Here is a 26,374-nt window from a genome sequence, read left to right as displayed (position 1 = left end):
CAATGGAAATACAGATGTAATTATCGTTCTTAATATCAATATTTTAGATAAATATTTTAGATCAAAAATAGCTGCAGAAAAATCCGATCTGCAACAATAGAGAATAAGCGACTTAATGGAAAATTTGGTACTAAACACAAATTCGGTGGAATTCTAGCACATCACTAATCCAGTGCAATATTATCTTTGCAGAAATGTTATTTCACATCTTCATCAGTACCTATTTGCTTACATACCTCACTTTTGTAACAATTCTAAAGTCTGCATTATTATGTACACTAGTGCCATTTTATCTAGAGCATTGGGGAAGACAATTGATTTTGACCTCTCAAAAGAAAAGGAGCATGTTATTGTTAGTTAATTGGAAGATACTATCTGCCTACTCTTTTCCCCCACTCCCTTATTCATAGGTTTTGAAATATTCTAATATAATTGACCTTGTAAAGGGGAGTATAAATAATGTAATAATGATAAATAGTAGGTTTCCACATGACTCTTTATTTTCTCCCAATACAAATACAAGTCTAATAATTTTGAGCGGAGTACAGAACATATACAGAACAAATATTCATCTTTGAATAAGTGGCACTGTGCTTTGTTCAGGCTTAGAAACAGAGAAGTCTGGTCACTGGTGGTGTTTAAGAATTTATTCCAGGCAACCAGACAGAGAAGGATTTGTATACTGGAGAAATGCTTAGTCCCGCTCCTCCCCTTGCTGTTTCTGTTCAACAGATTGCTAGCATAGGTATGTGTGGGCAGGTGGACTTTTGAGTTTTCTGTTTCAGCTTAGTTTTAAAGCAGAGTACAGAACATATACACTGTAGTAACTTCTGTGCAAACAGGCAGACATAAACACCAGGCCTTGGTACATCCCATCCAGTTGTCACATCCAAAGAGCATCAGGCAACATGAAAGAACAATCTAGGGCAACCTGCTTTTTTCTGAGGACTTCATTATAGATAATGGCCTGGATCCTAAGATGAGTGAAGGATGTTTATGTATGGAACATTTCTTAAGTATTTATTTAGAACATTTCTTAATTGCTTGATACTGAAAAGAACCTTAAAGTAATGTATAAATACAATATATTAAAACAATACAATTATAAATTACCAGATGTAAACCAATGAAAAATAAAATTATACTTTTCCAACATTAATAGTGACCAGACCAGGATCATACTTCTGGGAAGACCTGTTGGAATAGGCTGGCAGACAGGAGTGCCACTGGTGTGTGTGTGGGCTCTGCTGTGGCAGAGGCCCCCCATTGTGCCTGAGTAGGCAGAAAGTGACCACCAGCGATTCTGCTACCAGTACTAGCAGGTGGACAGTCCCCAAACTGGGCATTTCAGGGCACTGGCAGCTTTAAATCTGCTGGATCTAAAGTCCTGCAGAATCCTTGAGGGGCCCAAGCTATGCCAGCTCCCTCGTCCCCATGAAGGATTATGGAGGAAAGTGAATTCCTTTACTTTCCCCACAAAATGCCCTTGGGCCTATTTGGATGCCACTTGGCAGGCTTAATCCACTCTGGAGGGCTCATGGGCCAGTAAATTTCATCCACTTTGGGCCAAAAGGGGGGAAAGATATATTTGTTTCAGATTCCCTGTTATAGTGAATGCGAAACACAGATTAGTTTAAACAGAGCAGCTCAGAAGCTGAATAACAGATGAAAAGGGAGGAAGCACACAGCAACTCAAAAGAGATTGGAATTTTAAAAAACTTAGATACATATACCAGCCAAATCTTCACCCCCCAGTCTTTATATTTTTCTGGGGAGAAATAAAATATGAGAAGCTTAAACTTTATATCACAGTATATTGAGCTTCACAGAACAGCAAGTACAATACACAGTGGCCTGATTTTTAATTGGGTAACCTCATACCTCAGAACAACACTAATTTCTCCAGGTTTTATTGGTAGATGTAGATTGTGAGTCCTCTGGACAGGGTCCTTGTCACTTGAAACTTCAATGCTAACCCTGACTATTTAGACATAAGTCCCAGTGATTAAAAGGAGCTTACTCCCATGTTAGTGGAGTTAGGAATACAGCCCAAACCTTCTATTACAGGAAGCTAGTCATATGTTAAAAGGTAGCTATGGGGGAAACGGGTGTTTTCCTGCTCACAAAAATTCCCCTTCTTCCTAATGCCTTTGGTATTTACATTGGCAGATATAAAAAACAAATTAGTGGAAGTAGCACTTTACAGCATCTCTGTTTTGAAATAGCATGCCTAAATAGGCAAGCTCTGTCATTTTCTTTGTCCAGCAACACCCCCATTGAAACTCTTTGGATTCCTGCAGTCTCAAAGATTACAACATCTCATGGATTCTTCCACGTGGTATGCTAGATTTCTTCCACCAAATTTCCCTCTCCTGAAAAAAAAAATACACTTTTGTTGGAACAAGTTTTAAGTACTAAAATGCAAACTACAACACCACCACAAAAATTATCAGTGCAATCCTCCCCACAGATCTATTATTATTATTATTATTATTATTATTATTATTATTATTATTATTATTATTATTATTATTATTATTATTGTTATTATTGTTATTATTGTTATTATTGTTATTATTTTAATTTATTTATTTATTTATTTATTAAATTTATTAGTCACCCATCTGGCTGGCTGTCCAGCCACTCTGGGCGACATACAAAATAAAAACATACAAATACATTAAAACATTAAAAATCTCAACAACAATAATAAAACCTAACCTACCCCAAAAGCCTGCCTGAAGAGCCAGGTCTTCAAGGCCTGGCGGAAGCTCATCATAGAGGGGGCATGGCAGAGATCATTTGGGAGAGCATTCCACAAAGTGGGGGCCACAATTGAAAAAGCCCTCTCCCTAGTTCTCACCAGTCTAGCTGTTTTAACTGGTGGGATAGAGAGAAGGCCTTTTGAGGCTGATCTTGTTGAGCGGAATCCCTGATGATGTTGGAGGCGCTCCTTCAGATAGACTGGGCCGAAACCATATAGGGTTTTAAAGGTCAGAACCAACACCTTGAATTGGGCCCGGAAAACAACCACTAACCAGTGTAATTCCTTCAGCACTGGAGTGATGTGATCTCGCCGGCGGCTGCCTTTAATCAAGCGAACCGCCGCATTCTGTACCAGTTGCAGCTTCCGGACTGTTTTCAAGGGTAACCCCACGTAGAGCGCATTACAGTAGTCTAGGCAAGAGGAGACCAGGGCATGTACCGCAGATGGTTGGGAAGGTAGGGGTGCAGCCTCTGTACCAGATGGAGTTGATACAGCGCCGCCCGGCTCACAGCCGAGACCTGAGCCTCCATGGACAGCTGGGAGACAAGAATGACCCCCAGGCTGTGGACCTGGTCTTTCAGGGGCAATTGTACCCCACTGAGCACCAGATCAACATCCCCCAACCTTCCCTTGTACCTCAGTTTTGTCAGGGTTCAGCTTCAGCTTATTCCTTCCTATCCAGCCACTCACCAACTCCAGGCACTTGGACAGGGTTTCTACAGCCAACCTCGGTGAGATTTGAATGAGAGATAGAGCTGCGTGTCATCAGCATACTGGTGACACTGCAGCCCAAATCTTCTGATGATAGCCCCCAGCGGCTTTATATAGATGTTGAACAGCATCGGGGAGAGGATGGAGCCCTGTGGCACCCCACAAGTGAGAGGCCAAGGATCCGAAACCTCATTCCCCAATTCCACTCTCTGGTACCTACCAGAGAGGAAGGAACGGAACCACTGCAATGCAGTGTCTCCTATGCCTAACTTCTTCAGGCGGTCCAGAAGGATACCGTGGTCAATGGTATCAAAAGCCGCTGAGAGATCCAGGAGGACAAGGAAGGTGCATTTGCCCCTATCCAACATATCCTCATATCATCCACCAAGGCGACCAAGGCCATTTCAGTCACATGTCCAGGCCTGAAGCCCGACTGAAATGGATCCAGATAATCCGCTTCCTCCAAATGCACTTGCAACTGCTTTGCCACCACCCGCTCAACCGCCTTGCCCAGGAATGGCAGATTTGAGACTGGGCGAAAGTTGTTCAGATCTTGGGGATACAAGGAGAGCTTCTTTAGAATTGGTTTTATTACTGCCTCCTTGAGAGCTGATGGCATTACTCCCTCTTCCAGGGACGTATTTACCATCATCTTGATCCCTTCGCCCAGTCTGTCCTTGCTGCTTATAATGAGCCACGACGGGCAAGGGTCGAGTAAGCAAGTGGTTGGCTTTAAGGTTGAAAGCACCTTGTCCACTTCATCAGAAGGAAGAAGCTGAAACCGATCCCACACCACTGGAGCACCACTGGCCGCCTCTGGCTCGCTCAGTGTCCACAGCGCATGGCATAGCACTCTTACTACGATCAATTTTCTCTGTAAAGTGCTTTGCAAACTCATCACAGGAGACCTTAGCATGTTCTATCGGTTCCAGGGCAACTGGACCGACCAGGCTCCAGACCACTTGGAACAGCCTCCTGGGACAGCACTCTGCGGACGCAATAGAGACAGCATAAAAATCATTTTTTGCTGTCCTCATTGCCACATGGTAGGCTGTCACAGCTGCTCTAACCCGCGTCCGATCGTTGTCAGAGCGAGATTTCCGCCACCGGCGCTCTAGCCGTCTCACCTCCCATCTCAGAGTTCACAACCGTGTAGTATACCATGGTGCCGTCTGAGCTCTATTCAGGGGGAGAGGGTGTTTCAGAGCCACCCGGTCTAATGCCCCAGTGATTGCAGCATTCCACCCCTCCACCAGGGTCTCAACCGGATGCCTGTGTGCATGCTCCAAAGAATCCCCAAGTGCATTCAGGAATCCATCTGGATCCATCAGACGTCTGGGGTGGACCATCCTCATGGGTCCTCCACCCCCACGGAGGGTTTGTGGCACCAAGAAGTCCACCCTCACCAAGTAGTGATCTGACCATGCCAAGGGGGTGATGGATGTACCCCCAATTTTCAGATCACTCCCCTCCTCTCCCGAGACAAACACAGGGTCGAGAGCATGACCAGCTACATGGGTGGGCCCCATTGGAATAAGGAGCAGCTCCCAGGAAGCCATGGTTTCCATGAAGTCCTGAGGCGCCCGTGTGAGGATGGCCTCCGGATGTACATTAAAGTCTCCCAATACTAACAAGTTTGGGGACTGCGCACGGACATCCGAGACCACCTCCAGTACCTCGGCCAGGGAGTCTGTCGTGCAGCAGGGTGGACGGTACAAGAGCAGAATCCCTAGACTGCCCTTTGGGTCCAACCTCCAGTACATGCAGTCAACAACCTTGGTCTCACGGAGAGGAGGCCTGGTGAGAACCAGGGACTTTCAGTAAATAACCTCCACTCCCCCTCCCCGACTACAGTTCAGCACACCTGGTATACCTTTCAGCTGGAGATGGTAATATCAACTTGGTGCCTGCGAAAACAAGCAAGCAAACACAACATTCACTTAGATTACATTTTGAATGCTCTCTGTAATTGAATTACTCTCTGTAACAGAGAGTTACAGTGTACTCTCACAATTCCTGCTTTATATGTTTTCATTGCAAGAGATGAAAACAGAAATAGCCAGGAACAGGGCTTTTACTGCAATGTTCCTGAGGCTTTGAAACAACTGGCCTTCAGACACAAAAAATACTTATCTTCAGTGAGGAATGCAGCACTTAAATGAAGTAAAAAAAAATATCAGCAGTCGTTTGGTTGATTGAGTAGCTGTGGTGGTGTATAAAGACACACACACACACGGGACGGTGTAAAAGCCGGAATGGAACGGAACAGGCCGGAACGGGCCCTTTATAAAAGAAATTGATGCCAAAAACACTGGGATATGTTAGAGACACTTGAGAACAACATTTAGGAACAAAAACCATTCCGATAGGATTTTTTATTAATGCTTTAACAACCAAAATGCTCTCCAGAACGGAATGAAACAGCCCGGAACGGTGACTTCCCAGCGAGCCAGACTTCTGAAATTCACCAGTCCCACATGACTACATGGGATGCATGCAATAAGACACAAAACTTCCACGCAAACCACATTCTGATACCCGTTCCAGGCTATAATACTGTAAACAATATAGTACATTGTTGTTTTTCTTTCCTAGCAAGGTTTTTGTAGTAAGCTATACTAGTATTGAATGCAACTACAGATAGCTTTTGTTGCTAGAGAATAGCTGCAGTTTACTCTTCTTCCAACTAGGGGCACTATAAGATCTGTTGGTCTCTGCAGAGACAGGATGATCCCTTCTTTTTTCAGACCAAAAAGGCAGCAGCCCAGGTATGTTATATTTATACTGTGGAGGTGGCTCAGTGGCAGCAAGTAGTGTCTTCTCTCATTACCTACAGCAGAAAAGCCACGAGTGTAGTATACATGCGTAAGTTTGAGCAACTTTCACCATTTGAAGCTCTTGAGATTTTGGAAAACCCAGTAGCAGGGAAAATATCAACTCTCCCAGCTGCTAAGCCAAAATGTGTGCAGCTGTTTGTCTATAGCTACGAAGGCCACAGACATAAAAAAGATGACTGGAGATGTGATCAGTACAAATGGATTCAAAAAGGAAGGCATTTGTTGCCAAGGGCGGATCCTCTGGTACGAAAGATATACTTTCAAAGACTATTTAATGCAGAGCAAGTGTTGTTTCACAGATACGCATATGAAGTGCCTGATGGAAGTGTAGGCAGAGTAATTGTCCATTACCTTGGACAGGATGAGAGACCTGAACCATCTGTGCCTCATGGAAATATGAAAAAATATCCCATGAGATGTCATGTACGTACCATGCCTTCTGTATTGTCAGAAGCTATGGGGCAGAAACACTTTGGCCCGTGCAAAGTTTACCAGCGTAAAATATCAACAACAATCGTTTCAGCTGAACATATGAAAGTAATGCTGCCTAAAGATACACAACAAATAAAAAATAAACTGAAGTATGAGAAACAGAAAAACAGAATCAGCCATGATGATTTATATGGTGTGTATGAGCTTCACTATGCTCTGGAAGGGTTTGTATGTGAATTCACTCTTGTCCCTGAAGTGTCTGTAATTTTGGCACTTCCAGAAATTATTAGCATATTTGAAGAGGTGATGATGTTGAAGCCAAACACACTTTTGTCTTATGACACAACCTTTCAGTTTAGAGACTTCTATGTGTCACCTTTAATTTTCCAGTGTGCTTTCTTTGAGGAGAACCCATCCATGATAAGCGCACAACAAATGTGCATGAGTGGGTTTTTTTATTTATAGGAAAACGTGTGCCCAAGATCAACAATGATTCCACTGTGATAGCACAGACAGAGAAGCAGCCATTGTGCATGATATTGAGAAAGCTATCAGAGGCTGTGCACATGTCCTTTGCTGGAACCATATTATAAAAGATGTAGAATTCTGGGTCTCTGCACATGAAGGAGGGAAAGGTGATAGGAAAGTTTACACCAACAATATTCTTCAGCTTCTGGATAGTGAGAGTGAAGAGGAGTTTCTGAAATTGCTGCACAAATTGAAAGTAAAGTGGAGTGCAGGCTTCCTCAACTATTTTGATCAGAAGCTGAGAAAAGTTGTTATGACAAACTGTAGAAGATGGCTCTTGGAAAAAAGTGGGACCTATAAGGGAATCAGTGGCATTACCACAAATGTATCTGAAAGCATGAATGCCGTGTTCAAGAGGCTATGCAGTGAGAAGGAACTGAATATGGATGAAATGGTTTCGGTTTTTTATTTCCTTCAGACATATTACCTAAAAGAAATTTTAAGAGGATTGTGTGGAACTGGAAATTACCACCTCTTAGCAGAACATAATAGCAGAAAATTAAATCCTGATACCACACAGTTTCCAGTAGACTGTGTTCCTGTAGATGACATTGTTCATTTCATAAAGCAGGGAAAGATGGACACAGACCATGTGCCTGAACTTCAAAGAAAAGACTGTAAATCAAAGACTATGGAAGGTCTAGCAGATTTAATTGTAAAGCAAAACCGCATATTCTTACAAGCACAGTCTGGCTGTTTCCTTATCAGAGGATTACGTGAGAAGGAATATGTGGTGAAATTATTTCCAAAAGAAACATGTTCTTGCAACAGTTCCAGGACATGCTACCATATTATGGCAGCACAGATGTCTGTAGGAAAAAGTCTTCATCGGACAAAGGTAATGTATTCTCTGAAGAAATTGAGGATGAGTGGACGAAAAGGAAAATCTGGAAGAAAGAAACCTAGACAAAAAGATGAGTTAACCATATTGGCTGCATCAGATTCCCTTCTGATGCACGGTTATACTACAACTGATGCCTCCCAAGAGAGAAATGAGAAAAATGAAAATCAAGCTGATAGCAAGGAAAGGGCATTATCATCCTTTGCCTTTAATCTTGAGCAGGAAGCCCCCTATTTTTCAAGTACTCCTCAAAAACCTACTCAAGGAAAGCTGATGGGGAAAAAAGAACATGTTCCATGGGAATCTATAACATGCTATCCACACATGAGAAATTCAACCATACAAAGGGTCTACATCAATGCAGATGACAGGAAGTCTCTTCTGAATCAAAACTGGCTAGTTGACACTGTAATTGAGGGATTCCTAATTATTAGAACAAATCTAGAGACTGTGACAAGTACAGATGTTGATGTGTGTGTCTTCAGCCTATTTATTATGCAGTCCATGGAATTACAGGGATATACAACAAGTGTTCATAACTTTGGCACAAACTTGGATGTTGTGATGAAGGACATCTGGCTCATCCCCACCAATGTACACAGTTGTACACATTGGGTACTCATGATTGTGTTCTTCAAGTGGAAAATTACTCTGTATCTTGATTCCAAACATGGCATCTCCGCCAAGTACACCAACATGCTGCAAACATTTATAGAGATGTAGTCAGCTTCAGCAATGTATTGGTCAGAGTGGATCATTCATGCACCTCTTGACATACCAGTTCAAAAGGACTCTTCCAACTGTGGGGTGTTTGTATGTCTGTTTGCGCATGTGTTGTGCAGTGGCTCTCCAATCCCCTTCCCAGTAGACATGGTCCCTGTACGGCAGTGGATTGCTAGGGAACTGCTCAGCAAGAATGCATTACTTCCACAACCAAGTGCAACTCAGAGACAGCAGCAGAGAACAAAGAAACAAATAAATCAGAAAGTCATGAACAATTTCAACACTCCTGTCTCAAGAAATGTGCCTAAAGGATCATTGTCTACAATTGCATTCTTATCTTCAGCAGTACAACAGTATTATAATTCATCTTGGTCATTGTGTTTAATGGGTAATCTGTGCAAGAAACCCAAGGAGGACACAATGATTCTCTTCCAGGGAGTCTGTCAGGACTGGTACCATCTGTCCTGCCTTGAGATAAATCAAGCTCCTCGAGGCATATTCAAATGTCCAAAGTGGCACCTGGTTGGCCACTGTGAGAACAGGATGCTGGACTAGATGGGCCACTGGCCTGATCCAGCAGGCTCTTCTTATGTTCTTATGTTCTTCTTAAGTGTTGTGACAAATGAAGAATCCATGACACAGGCAAAAATGTTTTCCTCTATAACATGATCTTGTCTAATGTTATGATTATTTTCAGTGTTGTTCTCTACTTGAAATGATCTTGCACGCCTACTTGCACAAAAGAGTACATTTGTGTTCTATTTATTTTGCAAAATATTTACAAAAATATTGGTTCAGTTGCTGCTATTTATATTTTGTTACATTTTTTTCCTAATGTTGTTTTAGAATATATATATATTTACACATATTTGTATACATTGTTTTACTTCTTGCTATGTGTGTTTATTTTTTACTGGATTCATATTTTTCCAAAGAATATAGCTAATGATGCTATATGTTAAAATATCTTTAGAAGAATGAAAAATCATTACAGTATTTCAGAACTACTCTTTATAGTTATATTTATTTATTTGTGTCATCGTAGCCGTACATAGAACAGGTGTGCTAAACCTTTTCTGGGTGGAGGAATGAATGCTTGCCCCACCACTTTGTAGGCCAGATAATGTCAGAGGGACTGACCTCAACCCTGACATCTGATTGCTTCGTTTTGTGATTTTGTTGATATACACTGGTACAGTGGTGTGGCATTTTCGGCAAAGGAGGTGGTACAACAACAACAACAATAATAATGATAATAATAATTATCATCATCATGTCAGGACCCCACTAGGGATCAGCTGCCCTGCACCTTCAATTAAGTGTCGCAAAGCTCATCGTGCAATTGTTTATTGCATGATTGGTATTTCATCTAGTTTGGCCCTCAGACTGGCAGTGGCTGTCCAAGGTCCTGTTCACCAGCCTTCTTGCCTGAGAGCCTTTTGACTGGAAAGTTCTTCTGCCTCCACCTCATGCGCTCTGCCCAATGAGTGGGAGTCTTCCCACAGGTTCCAGACTTTACTAACCTTGATTTTGAAAGTAGTTGTGTCAGAAACTCATTTCACAGAAAGCAAACTGGTGAGGTTTGGCCCAGAACTTGAACACAAGGCAGAGGTGGAGTCTGAGCCCAAGCACACAAGAGCACTTCTTGGGACCCGTTTTTTTCCTGTGATAGCACATCTATTTCACAGAAGGCAAACTCAATTTCTCTCCCCCTTCTGCCAGCCGACTTGCCCCTCCAATCTCTCTTTCTCTCTCTCTCCCCAATTCACCAGCCATTCGTAACCTGGTAGCAGCACCAATAGTGCTGCTTAGTGGACCTACAAACAGCAAGAAAGGGTATTGCTGATCACCCCAGAGGTTCCTGGGTCATCTTGTGTTATCTCCCATTTCCCAACAAAAGGAGAGGCAGCAACATGTGTGGTTGGTGAATTTTGGTAGGTCTGGCTGATTGGGAAGTCGCCATTCCGGGCTGTTTTACGTAAAAGCGTGTTATAGCCTGGAACGGGTATTGGAACGTGGTTTGCGTGGAAGTTTTGTGTTTTATTGCATGCATCCCATGTAGTCATGTTGGAATGGTGAATTTGGTGGGTCTGGCTCGCTGGGAAGTCGCTGTTCCGGGCTGTTTTACGTAAAAGCATATTATAGCCCGGAACAGGTATCGGAACGTGGTTTGCGTGGAAGTTTTGTGTCTTATTGCATGCATCCCATGTAGTCATGTTGGACTGGTGAATTTGGTGGGTCTGGCTGATTGGGAAGTCGCCATTCTGGGCTGTTTTATGTAAAAGTGTATTATAACCCAGAACAGGTATCGGAACGTGGTTTGTGCAGACATTTTGTGTCTTATTGCATGCATCCCATGTAGTCATGTTGGACTGGTGAATTTGGTGGGTCTGGCTCGCTGGGAAGTCACCGTTCCAGGCTGTTTTACGTAAAAGCGTATTATAGCCCAGAACAGGTATCGGAACGTGGTTTGCGTGGAAGTTTTGTGTCTTATTGCATGCATCCCATGTAGTCATGTGGGACTGGTGAGGTCAGACGTCTGGCTCCCTGGGAAGTCGCCGTTCCGGGCTGTTTCATTCCGTTCCGGAGGGCATTTTGGTTGTTAAAGGGTTAATAAAATCCTATCGGAATGGTTTTTGTTCCTAAATGTTGTTCTCAAGTGTCTCTAACAGTGTCCCAGTGTTTTTGGTATCAATTTCTTTTATAAAGGGCCCGTTCCGGCCTGTTCCGTTCCGGCTTTTACACCGTCCCCACACACACGTACGTATGTAGCTAGATCAAATACTGTTTTGAACGTTGTGAATTCTAAATATTTTAAACGAAATAAATGAAGATACAGGAAGCACAAATATCTTGACACTACCAAACAAGGCTTCTACTTCCTAATTATATTTCCTCTTCCTAACTTTCTTTATTGCAACTTTCCTCTCCATTACCTAGGCTGATTCCTCCAGCATTTCAGTGACAAAGCTATATTCCCGTTCCTCCTTCCTATTGACCGAAGAGAAGGCTTTGGTGCCTGTCTATCCCCTGAACCACAATATCCTCTCTATGGTTCCTCCCCCCTCTTGCTCATCCGGCTTGTGCCCTACCCAGCGTACACTGCAGCGGAAGAGAGTGTCGACAATAACAAACAGCGGCGACGACAAGGACTACGCGTAAGCGAGCGGCGGCGGCGGCCCTGATAAGCACCCGGAATCCCCTGGTGTATTTCCCCCCCTTCGGGCCTCTCCTGTCAGGAGCCACGCCGCCCGCGCACCTGTTGTTTCTCCCGCTCTCCTCCGGGAGGCGAAGCCTGAGGCTGCCCTGTAGAGCCGCAGCGAGGAGGAGGAGGAGCTTCCGCGGCCGCCGGTCACCGGCGAGGGATGGTACGCGGGGCCGTCCAGCTGTTGCTGCCGCTGCTACTGTGGTCTCCTTCGGGTACGTCGGGAAAAGGGCGCTTCGAAGAAGCAGTGGCGAGCGAGTTGACCGCGGTAGTTGCTGTCGACCGGGGCGACCCCCCCCCCTTACCAGGGTGGCGGAGGGAGCTTTTCGTAACTGGGGTGGGCATATTCGTGTGTGGAGATGAAGCCGCCTCCTGAAGGAGCCTCTCCCGTTTGTTAAAGAATCTAGAAGTTGTAGGGATCAAAGCTCCGGTTCTTCTTCGTCCCCTTCCTTCCATCTCTCTCGTCTTCTGCTTCACGTAATTCAGCTCGGAAGGGGACTCTTCCTGAAGTTAACTCCACCAGGGGGATGACTCAGCCCATCTGCACTTCTCGCAATCCCGCCCACCCCTTGTTATGAAAAGGAGGCAACGTGGTTTTAGGGTGGTTGTGGTGGTTTGTTTTTCTTTCTTCTCACACCGTGCTGTCTGTTTTAAAGCCTTTATTTCTAGGGCCATTTTTTTTAACTTTCCCCCCAGCTTTCCTTGATGTCTTGATTCCTTTTGTGTTGAAGGCCATATGTAAATACCAAGTCACTTGATTTGAATTGCATTCCAAGTCAAGTGGTGTTGGCCCAAATTTGTGTGTGTTAACACCTGTCATGATTTATATTATTTTATTACTATAATTATATCTCACCTTTCCTCCAAGGAACTCAAGCTGGTGTGCAAACATGGTCTCCTCTGTCCTGATTTTGTCCTCACAACAACCCTGTGAGTTAGGTTAGGCTGAGAGATGGTGCTTGGCACAAGATCACCCAGCGAGCTTCATGACTGAGCAGGGATTTGAATCATGGTTTTCCAGGTTCCAGTCCACCATTACACTATGCCACACTGGCTATGCACACACACAAACTAGGTGACTGCTTGCTTGTAGATTTGGTAGCGTTGACAAAATATTCTTTACTCTCCCTTTGATGTAAGAATACTGTTACCTACTACAGGTGTTTGAGAGAGTCAAAAGCTTATTTGGCAGAGAAATTAATCATTACAGTATAACTGATTTTGTTGGCACTAGGGGAAAGTGGATTGGCTTAAGTGATGTATGTTACACTGAATATCATAAAAAGCTGATGTGCAGTAAGTCGTTGTAGTCCATTTTTGCTGTGGACGCTATAAAAAGTCTTGTGTTTTTCTACTGTAAAATAAAAGTTATTGGGGCATTTCTCAATGCATTTACATTGTAACTGCTTTTCTTTTTAAGACTATCCTAACTTTGAACAACTCCATATGCGGGCTCCTTCATGGAAGTCTTTTACTGAGCAATCCTATACTCACTTTCCTGGGAGTAAGTTCCAGTTGAACACAAGACTGACTTCTGAGTCAGTGTATATAGGATTGCACTATTATTCTAATTTCCGTTTGGATGGAGAGAGGTTTTCATCTAAGGCTTATCTCTGTATTAGTCTATAACTGCTTTGGTGTGTAAATTTCATGATGTTAGATTGTTAAGTTGAAATAGGTTTCCTGGTGGCCACAGGAGAGTTTGGGATTTCATGTAAACAAAACAAACTGTTACAGAATTTAAACTGAGTTGACACAAGAGAGGGAAGAAATTGTATCCCTGAATTTTTAGAATCCATACAAATGAGAATTGTTACTTGACAGCATATCTTATTTGGAAAGAGGATCAAAATTCCAAACTCTCTTCTCCCACAATAGTCTGGCATGCAGGATGTTGTCTGCAAAATGATGACAAACATCACAGATGAGAAGGTAGTGTCTTGCTATAGGCAAGTGAACAGTCTACTCACAACTTTGAATTTGGCTTCTCAGCTCCAGTCTTATCTATTAACATACATCCACTCTATCTAATGGAACACCATCTTTTGGGATCTGTGCAGTTTTTTCTGTTCCTACATGGCAAACCAATGTTAATAGCACATTTAATATATTACTGCTGGGGAGAAGTGAAATTCATAGGTATGAGATTTTTAGTATTTGAGATGTTTGATTCCTATTTTGGACATGGCTGAGAAAATTCTCCATGTGCTATTAAAAATATTTAGGTGCCTGGGATTTTTCCAGCTCTCCTTGAGTTTTCAGTGCTACTATTTAGTCATGCCCTTGCTAAGAACAGTAACAGCACTATTCACACAACATGGGAAGCCAAATTATGGCTTATGGAGACCACAAATGTGTTGGCTCCCAGAAAGGAGCTTGCAGTTGCTTTTTTCCTCCCCAGTCCTTCTTGCTGCTGCACCACATTGAGCTAAGCCATTATTTGTTGTCCAAACTGGTTCATGGATTAAGCTCTCTGTGTGCATACCGTAGCCAGTCTTTTGTTTTTATTTAATTTATGACTCATTTTCTATGAGGCATTCTGAAGTGATTTGCAATATCAAAACATATATGAAACAGCTGCATATATTAACAATTAAAACAATTGCATATATATATATATATACACACACAAACTTTTTTTAAAAAATAACTGTTCTTGATGCACAGTGGGATTCACATATCTTGCCTGTAGCTGAGTGCTCACTGAGAATGTGTGATGGAAGGAGGCTAACTCCATCTTGTGTCTACATTTGTGGAGTTGCCACTAGGACAATACTCCACCATCCAGTATAAGGAAATGCACTGGAACTCTGTCTTCAGCTATTATTTGTTTTTGCCATATGGGCTCCTACTGGGAGGAAGGGTGGGATATACATCTAATAAATAAATAAAAATAAATATGCCCTGCCTCTGGTTATGCAAGTTAGAATGCTTTGTGAATCTACTTGGCCAGAATCTGAATTGGTTGGGGTGGTGTGCTTGGTGCTCACTAATTTTTTTGTGTGTGCTTACTGATAATGATGGCTGTGTTTCCTAAGCTCAACCTAGGTTTGGAAGTTTGTGGCCCCCAGCTACCTTCTTCTGGCACAATACATATGCAAATTCCTGGTTAAGGGAGAAACTACTACTACTTGCTGAGTAAGGGAATGATTAGTGAGTATACAGTTTCCCCATATTACAGGGGATATGGGGAGGGGTCTTATGGTTATGCATGTTTGAATGCTCTACACATCTTGAGAGGCTTGGAGTTAGGGGGAGGAAAATAAGAAAAGCCTGCTAGATCACACCAACAGCAAAATGCCTCCAGCAATCCCACAGCTAGGCCATGAAGGCAATATCTCTTCCCTGTTTTATGTCTCTAGCATCTGTTCAGATATGTTTGCCTCGTGTAGCTATTGTGGCTAGTCACTGTTGATAGAACTTTCCTCTGTGAATTTGTATAATTCCTTTTTACACTTTCTTAACCAGTGGCTATTACCACACCCTGTGCTTTTCAATCTGTCTAAAACTGCATACAGTATTACAGCTGTTGGTGCACATTGTATTATGTAAAAGACATGATATGGTTAGTTTTATTTTCAGTCCTTTTCCTAATAATCTCTAACATTATCTCCCCCCCCTTCAGTGCTGCTCTTAAATTGAGAGGCACACCACGATCTCCTTGTAGGGTAGTCATAGTAAATTTAGACCTCATTAGTGTATGTTTGAAATTAGTAGTTTTTTGCATGATGCATATCTCTATACTTGGTTTGAATCTCATTTGCTATTTTGTTAACCATCCAGCTTGGAAAAAATCTCTTTTTGGGGCACTTCAAAGTCTGTTTGAGTTTGGCCATCCTTAATAATTTTGGCTCATCCACAAACCTAGGTACTTCACTATTAATCTCTGATTCCAGACCATTTGTGAATATGAAGTAGCACTGGTCCCAATACAGATATTTGGAGGACCATACCGCTTATATAAAAGTGTCTCTTCCTACCATTTGTTTGTTTGTTTATTTATTACATTTATATCCCACCCTTCCTCCCGTAGGAGCCAAGGGCGGCATTTGTTCTTTCACCAGTTTTCAACCCATTAGAGGAAGACATGTTCTCTTTTCTCCTGGTTGCTGAGCCTACTCAGAAGCCCTTGGACAATGTAAAAATGCTATTTGTCAGTCTCAGATGTATAGGGTTGTATTCAACTACATTTTCCTGTATTCAGATGACCCATTTAAATTAATGGGCCTGAGTTAGTAATGCTCATTAATTTCAGTGGGTCTACTCTGAGTTGAACTAACATTGAATACAACCCATAAAGTTTACCTGATTACCTCCATCTGCATACTTGTTGACACTCTTTCATTATAAAATGTTGGCAGGTTTGGACCTCTTTGATGAAGCCGTGCTGACTTGCACTAAGCAAGACTTATTTTTCCAGACATTTAATAGTTCTGGCTTTAATAATGCTTTCTGCAAATTTACTTAGAACAAAAGTTTCTTGTTATGTGCCTTCAAGTCAGTTATGACTTACAGAGACCCTATAAATCAGTGACCTCCAATAGTATCTGTTATAAACCACCTTGTTCAGATCTTGTAAGTTGAGGTCTGTGGCTTCCTTTATGGAATCAATCCATCTCTTGTTTAGTCTTCCTCTTTTTCTACTCCCTTCTGTTTTCCCCAGCATTATTGTCTTTTCTAGTAAATCTTGTCCTCCCATTATATGTCCAAAGTATGATAACCTCCGTTTCATCATTTCAGCTTCTAATGTTAGTTCTGGTTTAATTTGTTCTATGACTCAATTATTTGTCTTTTTCGCAGTCCGTGGTATGTGCAAAGCTCTCCTCCAACACCACATTTCAAATGAGTTTATTTTTCTTACTCGCTTTTTTCCCTGTCCAGCTTTCACGTCCTTACATAGACATCAGGAATATCATGATCTGTATGATCCTGACTTTAGTGTTCAGTGATACATCATTGCATTTGAGGACCTTTCCTAGTTCTCTCACAGCTGCCCTCCCCAGTCCTAGCCTTCTTCTGATTTCTTGACTATTGTCTCCATTTTGGTTAATGACTGTGCCAAGGTATTGATAATCCTTGACAAGTCCAATGTCCTAGTTGTCAGCTTTAAAGCTGCATAAATCTTCTGTTGTCATTACTTTAATCTTCTTGACGTTCAGCTGTAGTCCTGATTTTGTGCTTTCTTCTTTAACTTTCATCAGCATTCGTTTCAAATCATTACTGGTTTCTGCTAGTAGTATGGTATCATCTGCATATCTTAAATTATTGATATTTCTCCCACCAATTTTCACACCACCTTCATCTTGGTCCAATCCCGCTTTCCATATGATATGTTCTGCATATAGATTAAACAAATAGAGTGATAAAATACACCCCAGTCTCATACCCTTTTCGATGGGGAACCAATCAGTTTCTTCATATTGTATTCATACAGTAGCCTCTTGTTGTATACTCTGGGTTGTGCATCAGGACAATCGGATGCTGTGTCACCCCCATTTCTTTTAACACATTCAGTAGTTTTTCATGATCTACACAGTCAAAGGCTGTGCTGTAATCTATAAAGCACAGGGTGATTTCCTTCTGAAATTCCTTGGTCTGTTCCATTATCCAATGTATGTTTGCAATATGACCTCTGATGCCTCTTCCCTTTCTGAATCCAGCTTGGACATCTGGCATTTCTCGCTCCATATATGGTAAGAACCTTTGTTGTAGAATCTTGAGAATTACTTTACTTGCATGGGATATTAAGGGAATACGATAATTACTGGATTCCCTGGGATCCCCTTTCTTTGGCATTGGGATATATATTGAACGCTTCCAGTCTGTGAGCCATTGCTTTCCATACATGTTGACAGATTTTTGTGAAAATTTGGACAGATTCAGTCTCAGTAGCTTGTAGCAACTCTATTGGTATGCCATCTGTTCCTGGTGATTTGTTTCTTCTGAGTATTCTAAAATTTCTGGTTCTTGTCCAGATCCACTTTTAAACATTGGCATGTTACATTGATTGCCCTCCAGCCCTCAGCCTATGGCTTTAATATGTTATGTTCTTTGATAATGTTGGCAATTTTCACATTTGAGTTCTTAAAGAAGTCTTGGATGAATGCTATCTCTACATGTTAGTGATTTAATAACTTGTAATTTGACATTTAGCTTTAAAATGGTATTGTTTAGCACATTTATTTGGCATAGTTCTTGAATGCCTTCCCTGAAAACAGTGGTTTGGATGTTGATCTCTCTTCCACATTTTCTTTAATTAATATTAGTAGAAAGAATTAATTTAGTTTCTCTGTATTCTCCCATTTTTTTCACCCTTTTGCCATCTAAAGTCCTTATTGCCTCTTGGGCTGGTTTCCTGCTCTTTGATTCTTGAAATGAATGCTTGTGGTTTATTTTGTATGCCTTTGTTTATTAAACTCTTTGCTTGCATCCACCTTCATTTGCCACAGTGAATACTCTGGTTAAAGTTTCTCATTTGAGCAGGGCTTCCATTTTTTATAGATTTCTTGACCTAACTATTTAACCACACTGGTAGTCTCTTGGATTTGTTCCTTTGCTATCAGTTCTATCATATGGTATATATTTTGTCTGATTTTTTTATTGTAGTGCTTTTAAATTATCTCCAAGCATTTTGGGAAGATTTGGGCCTTCATATTCTCCCCTACACGTCTTCTTTTTAACCATCCATCTCCTATTTGAAGAGTTGCCTCTTCTAAAATGAATTATGACTATGTTGGACTTACTAGACAATTTTATTTATTAAAAGTATTATAGCCCACTCTTCACTGAATAATTTTAGTCCCAGGCAAAATAATAAACAGAGAAAAAACATTGTACAAAAAGTACGAATTAGGTACAGTAAACAACTTAACAATTCTGTCATAAGGCAAGCAAGCAAAACTACTATGAGGACAAAAAGTAAAGTTTCCAATTCAACCAAATACCTAGGTAAAAAAATAAACACAGTACATTCAAATACATCAAACAGCCAATAGCCTTAACAACTCCTATTCAGTTTTTGACATATGTCAGCCCACTCACTCCCCCTCTGTCTCTCACACCCTTTGGCTTAATGCTAAGCAGTGCCTAGAATCAGATCAAAGATGTATTGCTAAGCCTCTGATCACAACAGTACCTAATTCAACATGCATGTGAGTGAAAAATTCATACCACTCGGGTGTGAGAACCTGGATGAGTTGGAGAGCGGGGATGAAATTGCGGAAAAACCACTTGTTTTTCTTCCCACATTGGTTCTGGATAGGGTGCCAAAGGACCCAGAAAGTGATGGTGGGCAACTCTTCTTAGAAGGACAGTTGAAATATTGAACCACTGTTTGGTAGCTGTGAAGAACTAGATGGGTTGGAACAAGCAAATCCATACTAAGTGGAGCAGTGGTAGTTGATCTACCATTGCAGACAAGACTCGCCCATGCCATTGCACAATAAACCTCCCATGTAAATAAAACGACAAGCTGTGACCTGGTGATCTCAGTACACAAACCAGCGCTTATCGGGAAAAACACTTGTTTGAGTACTTGGGTACCAAACCATTCAAGGCTTTATACACTAATGTCAATATGTTAAATTGGGCCTGGTAGCATATAGGCAGCCACAGCAGTTCATGAAGGAGTAGTAGTATGTAATTACGTTTTAGAAGCCTGTATAGCAGTCTTGTTTCTGTATTCTGCACTAGCTGTAGCTTCCAGAGTAGTCCTACATAGAGCACATTGCAGCAGTCTAAATGTGAGGTTACTGGGGCATGAATAAATGTGGTTAGGCTATCCTGGTGTAAGAGCAGGCATTGCTGGTGGACTTGCCAGAGCTGGGAACTGTGACTGAAGACACCTGAGCATTAAATGACAGCCTAGACTATGCACCTGCTCCTTCAGAGTGAGTGTGATCCCATCTAGAACAGGCTAGTTCTCAGACCCAAAAATCACCCATCAGTCTTGTCAGGATGTAGCCTGGTTATTGGCCTGCTTCAAGGCAGTTGCTCAGCACCTGAACAATGTCACCTGATTCAGATGATACAGAGCAAGGATGGCTAACTTTTTTGAGCCGAGGACTATGTTGAGCCATGGCCTAGCCTCTGGACTGATGTGTAAAGTGGGTGTGATGAGAGTGTAGTAATCCAGGCTTCCTTCCAAAAGGCGTTCCCATCTATGTTACTTCTATATCCATATTATCATTATTCAAATTCAGTAAAAAGAAATAAAGAATATTATTTAGGGCTTGGGGGTCACAATTCTTTTGGCGTCGCAGAAAAGGGTCCCATAAGAGTGGTCAGTAAAAAAATTAGTTTTAGTTTTCCCCCCCAAATGGGCAAATTTTGAGAGTACAAAAAAACCCTTTTATCCTCATGACAAGACACTGGGAGACCCCTGGGAGTGATTTTTTTTATTAAACTATTTATGGATTTCAGGGTGTGTTGGTTTCAGGGTACCACAAAAAAGCTTCTGTGGGGCAGAATACAGGCAGAGGATTAGCTACTCATAATGTGCGTAGGGCGTGCATGCTGCTGACATCTGCATCAAGCTGTATGTCTTATAACTTTGCCAAATCTTCATTATACTGAGCCCATTCTGATTGCTTCTCTGACTGCCTGTCATGTTTGGCCTTTCTTCTTAGGAACACTTTGTTTCTGCCACTTCTTAGTTTTTATTATGTATTCAGTATCCTTTTCATTGTTCTCTCTCATCCTATTGATCCATCTAGATTAAGGTTTTATTTTTCTTTGTTTGAGTTACTGGTGCACTAGTTCAACATGTCTGATATTTACAACCCACACAAGGACTGTGCCAGTCCATCATGTCAGGGTTAGCTAAATGTTGTTGGACTCTCAACTTTCATAAGTTCCAATCTACATTAACAGTGGTTAGGGATGATAGAAGATGTAGTCCAACAGCATCTGGTGAAAACTACCCTGGCTACTGTTACAACCCTGCCCTTGGTGATCTATAGTAGTGCAAATAACAGATTGAGAAATTCCGAGATTAACACAGTCCAAAATACGCCTGTTGAACTTGTCTTTGCCAGTGATATGATATGGAAAAATGGATTTTTGTTCCATTTGTGAAGATGTAGCTTCATGAAATTAATTGGTGACATGATGAATGTATATACAGTGCCTTGCAAAAGTAATTGGACCCCTGACGAATGCTCTCATATTAGTGAATTACAAATGGTACATTGTAATGTTGTTCTGTTTGATATTTTATTATATTATATTTTAAACATGGATATTCAAAATCAATTATTGTAAGGTGACATTGGTTTTATGTTGGGAAATGTTTGTAAGAAACAAAAAATTGAAGCATTTTGCTTGCATAAGTATTCAACCCCTGTGCTGTGGATCTCCCAGTTTACACAGATGAAAGAAATTGCCCTGTCCAGGACACTATTACCTTACCATTGGCTCCACCTGTGAACCATTAAAGTTGCTGTCACATTGTGAGGATAAAAATGCCACTGTTGAAGGCATTGGTCAGTCTGTGGATCTGAAGGAAAATGAAGACCAAAGAGCATTCTACACAAGGAAGAGACAATGTAATACAAATGCATAGATTAGGAAAAGGGTACAAACTAATATCCAAGTGTTTGGATATCCCAGTGAGCACAGTTGGATCAATAATCAGGAAGTGGAAGCTGCATCACACCACCCAGGCATTGCCAAGAAAAGACGTCCCTTAAAACTCAGCACTTGAACAAGAAGGAGACTTGTGAGAGAAGCCATAGAGAGGCCAACAATCACTTTGAAGGAGCTACAGAGTTCAGTGGCTGGGAGTGGAGTAATGGTGCACCAGTCAACCATATCAAGAGCTCTGCATAATATTGACCTGCATAATATAGAGGTGATCCAGTGGACATAGTGTACTTAGACTTTCAAAAAGCATTTGACAAGGTACCGCACCAAAGACTTCTGAGGAAGCTTAGCAGTCATGGAATAAGAGGAGATGTCCTCTTGTGGATAAGGAATTGGTTAAGAAGCAGAAAGCAGAGAGTAGGAATAAACGGACAGTTCTGCAAATGGACGGATGTAGAAAGTGGAGTCCCTCAAGGATCGGTATTGGGACCTGTACTTTTCAACTTGTTCATTAATGACCTAGAATTAGGAGTGAGCAGTGAAGTGGCCAAGTTTGCTGATGACACTAAATTGTTCAGGGTTGTTAAAACAAAAAGGGATTGCGAAGAGCTCCAAAAAGACCTCTCCAAACTGAGTGAATGGGCAGAAAAATGGCAAATGCAATTCAATATAAACAAGTGTAAAATTATGCATATTGGAGCAAAAAATCTTAATTTCACATATACGCTCATGGGGTCTGAACTGGCGGTGACCGACCAGGAGAGAGACCTCGGGGTTGTAGTGGACAGCATGATGAAAATGTCGACCCAGTGTGCGGCAGCTGTGAAAAAGGCAAATTCCATGCTAGGGATAATTATTGAAAATAAAACAGCCGATATCATAATGCCGTTGTATAAATCTATGGTGCGGCCACATTTGGAATACTGTGTACAGTTCTGGTCGCCTCATCTCAAAAAGGATATTATAGAGTTGGAAAAGGTTTAGAAGAGGGCAACCAGAATGATCAAGGGGATGGAGCAACTCGCTTACGAGGAAAGGTTGCAGCATTTGGGGCTTTTTAGTTGAGAGAAAAGGCGGGTCAGAGGAGACATGATAGAAGTGTATAAAATTATGCATGGCATTGAGAAAGTGGATAGAGAAAAGTTCTCCTCCCTCTCTCATAATACTAGAACTCGTGGACATTCAAAGAAGCTGATTGTTGGAAGATTCAGGACAGACAAAAGGAAGTACTTCTTTACTCAGCGCATAGTCAAACTATGGAATTTGCTCCCACAAGATGCAGTAATGGCCACCAGCTTGGATGGCTTTAAAAGAAGATTAGACAAATTCATGGAGGACAGGGCTATCAATGGCTACTAGCTATGATGGCTGTGCTGTGCCACCCTAGTCAGAGGCAGCATGCTTCTGAAAACCAGTTGCCGGAAGCCTCAGGAGGGTAGAGTGTTCTTGCTCTCGGGTCCTGCTTGCGGGCTTCCCCCAGGCACCTGGCTGGCCACTGTGAGAACAGGATGCTGGGCTAGATGGGCCACTGGCCTGATCCAGCAGGCTTTTCTTATGTTCTTATGACCTGTATGGGAGGGTGGCAAGAAAGAAGCCATTACTCAAAAAGTACCATCTGAAAGCCCTTCTGGAGTTTGCCAGAAAGTGTGAGAGTGTCCCAGCTGCTATGTGGGAAAAGGTTTTGTGGTCAGATGAGACCAAGATAGAGTTTTTTGGCCAAAACTCAAAGCGCTATGTGTGGCACAAACCTAACACTGCCTATGCCTCAAGACACACCATCCCTACAGTGAAGTATGGTGGTGGCAGCATCATGCTGTGGGGATGCTTCTCATCAGCAGGGACTGAGCAACTTGTTAAAATTGAAGGAAGAATGGATGGAGCAAAATACAGGAAAAAACTGCAAGGGAACCTGCTTCAGTCTATTAAAAAACTGAAGCTTGGCAGGAAATTCACTTTTCAGCATAATGATCCCAAGCACAAGGCCAAAGTAACATTGGAGTGCCTCAAGAACAAAAAGGTGAATGTCCTATAGTGGCCCATTCAAAGTCCTGATCTCAATCCCATGGAGACTCTGTCATGCTCTCTGAAAACGGCGGTCCACAAGCAACGTCCAACCAACCTGAACGACCTGGAGCAAATCTGCCAAGAAGAATGGGCTAAAATTCCTCCGTGTGCAAAGCTGGTCCATACCCACCCCAAAAGACTTTGGCTGTTGTTGCAGCGAAAGGTGGCTCTACCAAATATTAATGTGTGGGAGTTGAATACTTATGCAAGCAACATGTTTCAGTTTTTTATTTTTCTTACAAATATTTCCCAACATAAAACCAATGTTACCTTACAATAATTGATTTTGAGTTTCAGTGTTTTAAAATAAAATATACAGAACGAAATTACAATGTACCATTTGTAATTCAGTAATATGTGAGCATTGGTCAGTGGTCTCATTACTTTTGCAAGGCACTGTAATCAAATTGGAGAGTTTCAAATGTGTAGTAACTTTCGGGGTATATATCCCAGGAAGATGTAAATTAAATATCACAGACGTTCATTCTAGCCCTAGTTGTTTGTAAACAGGAGAACAAATTAAAACTAAAAGTACACATAATCCAAACATTCTAAATCTGATCCCAGTCAATTTAGTGCCTCAGAAAATGTTCTGCGTTAAAGAAAGCAACTCCTCTACATCATTGATCCCTGTGCTAGTTGATACTTCCCTGCCCCCATAAACATTAGTTTCACTAGGTATGCTGAATGCTGTCATATGAACAAGCCCTTATTCGCTGATCTGTACAGAGAAGTTTTCACTTGCAATCTGAATGTGGATCTTTTTCTGTCTTCCCCTTCCATCCTTTCTAGTCACAGTCTTCCATCAGCCCACCAATTTGATCACTATGATATGGCCAGACCTGAGGGCCTTTCCTCCTTAGAGTACTATGCATTTTCATGGTGACTGGTCATTATTATATAGTAAAATGCTCGTCTTTGAATAAGTGGCACTGTGCTTTGTTCAGGCTTACAAAAAGTGAAGTCTGATCACTGGTAGCGATTAAGAATTTCCTCCAGGCAACCAGACATGGATGGATTTGTCTATTGGAGAAGAATTTGTTGGTTTCTCTCCTCTCCCTTGTTGTTTCTGTTCAACATATAGCTAGTGCAGGTGTGTGGGCAGGTGGACTTTTGAGTTTTCTGTTTCAGCTTTGGGGAAATTCTTCTGTTTATGCAGCACTGAAATATTTTAAATTATTTTTTTCAGGATTAGTCTCCTACTTCTTTTCTTTATCATCATCTAGTCCTGTCCATCTAATGCTTATTGTAAATCTTCTGGACAGTGGCTGTGGTAATTTGGTTCTTATTCTGTTTAGTACAAAGTATACCATTACCACAAAAAAGTGCTTTAAAAGTAGTTTCTGAAGTGCAGTGTTGCCATGCACATTTAAATAGTCATTGGTTAGGTGCTTCCTGTTGCATGAATATTAACACTTCATTCCTTTTTTTTCACGTTACAGGTCTTTGATGCTCTGCGTTTACTAGAAGTTTCAGTCTGTTGCCAAAGTCAAATGAGGAAAATCAGTTGTTTTGCAATCCAGCTATTATTAAAGACAGCGGTACCTCCATGCAGTGCCTGAAGGTAACTGTTCCAAGCTAAAACTCATAACATATTATTTGCTATAGTGGGTTTTTTAAAAAGAGAATTTGTTATTAAGTGGTTGCCATCATAATAGAATTGAAGTTGCTCATTTTGTGCTCTTTTAATTTAATGAATACATTATAACGATTCCTCCGAACCATCTAAGCATGACAGTGATTCTAGTTATTATACCCAACAATTCTTTTTAAGTCTTCAAAAGTGGCCAGTCAGAGGTAGAAAACATTTTTCAGCCCAAGGACTACATTCCCTTTTGGGGAACCTTCAGGAGGCCACATGCAGATGAGTGATGAGGTGGGGCCACAGGCAAAAATTGGTGGAGCAATAAGTGTACATTTTACGTTTGTATAGTAGGCTAGTTTCTAAACATATTCACATACTCCTCACTTTCCTGCATCCAGGTAAGCAAGAGGCATTACTGGAGTTCAAGGATGCATTTCAGTCAGGGAAAAACACTTGAGGGTGCAAAGCAGAGCAAGTGAGGGATGTGGCTTGGGAGAGGGGGTTTGGCTGGACAGAATCCCAATAGCCCGAGAGAGAGGCGTGGAAGGCCACATTTAGCCTCCAGGCTAAAGTGCAACAATTACATAATACTCTTCAGTGGTCTTATGAAGATTTTTTTTATCTGAGAAAATAGATGGCATTGAGCACCATTATTTTTGTCTAAACATTAGCGGGGCAAATGTGTGGAAAGAATTCCAATACTTGGTGTTTGATGTCTGCTATCAATTTTTTTTAAAAAAATGTTCTGCTGCTAATAGTCCAAAGTCTATTTCTTATAAATGCTACTTGCAGTAGTGTCTATATCTTAATATTTGAGGTATCCAGATGTCTAGTCTGTTTTTAATTATATGAAAAATAAGCAGAACGTCTATGTAAATCAGGTCTTAAAGACACAGATGTAGCTATCAAATTAGATTGTAACACATAGCCTGTGAATAAGCTTGTGATAGGACTGGGGGAGGGGTATGGCAGAGGGAGAAAACAAGCACTCTGTTTTTCTCTCCCACCTCCCTCCAGTTCTTTCTGCTTTCCCCTTGCTCTTTCTCTCCATGTGTCTTCTGTCCATTTATAAAGTAGATTTTTTCCTTTCCTTGATTAG

The 26,374-nt window shown here is 41.6% G+C and overlaps 1 protein-coding gene and 1 long non-coding RNA gene across 5 annotated transcripts in view; one reads left to right on the top strand and one right to left on the bottom strand.

The window, feature by feature from the left end:
- Positions 1 to 490: 490 nt before the first annotated feature.
- Positions 491 to 12,614, bottom strand: LOC133371355 (uncharacterized). Of its 2 annotated transcripts, none has more exons than XR_009759311.1 (3): positions 12,099 to 12,614; positions 5,343 to 5,385; positions 491 to 2,372 (listed from the first exon to the last, which is right to left on the bottom strand). It is a non-coding gene; the product is annotated as an uncharacterized LOC133371355 (long non-coding RNA). The 2 variants fall into 2 exon arrangements; XR_009759310.1 differs by having other exon boundaries at positions 5,352 to 5,385.
- The window catches only part of RB1CC1 (RB1 inducible coiled-coil 1), a 92,782-nt gene continuing 78,298 nt past the window's right edge, over positions 11,891 to 26,374 (top strand). The window contains exons 1-2 of one of the 3 annotated variants that reach the window (XM_061598669.1): positions 11,891 to 12,259; positions 25,133 to 25,254. The gene's annotated coding sequence lies outside the window, so the exon portion shown is untranslated. Of the gene's footprint in view, positions 12,260 to 15,122; positions 15,198 to 25,132; positions 25,255 to 26,374 lie in introns of those variants that run through there. The other 2 variants (XM_061598688.1, XM_061598679.1) reach the window with 2 other exon arrangements.

Source organism: Rhineura floridana, chromosome 1 (assembly GCF_030035675.1).
Source record: "Rhineura floridana isolate rRhiFlo1 chromosome 1, rRhiFlo1.hap2, whole genome shotgun sequence".
NCBI classification, from domain to species: Eukaryota; Metazoa; Chordata; class Lepidosauria; order Squamata; family Rhineuridae; genus Rhineura; species Rhineura floridana.
The sequence above is the reverse complement of the archived record's forward strand: the minus strand, read 5'-3'. Positions and strand labels throughout refer to the sequence as shown.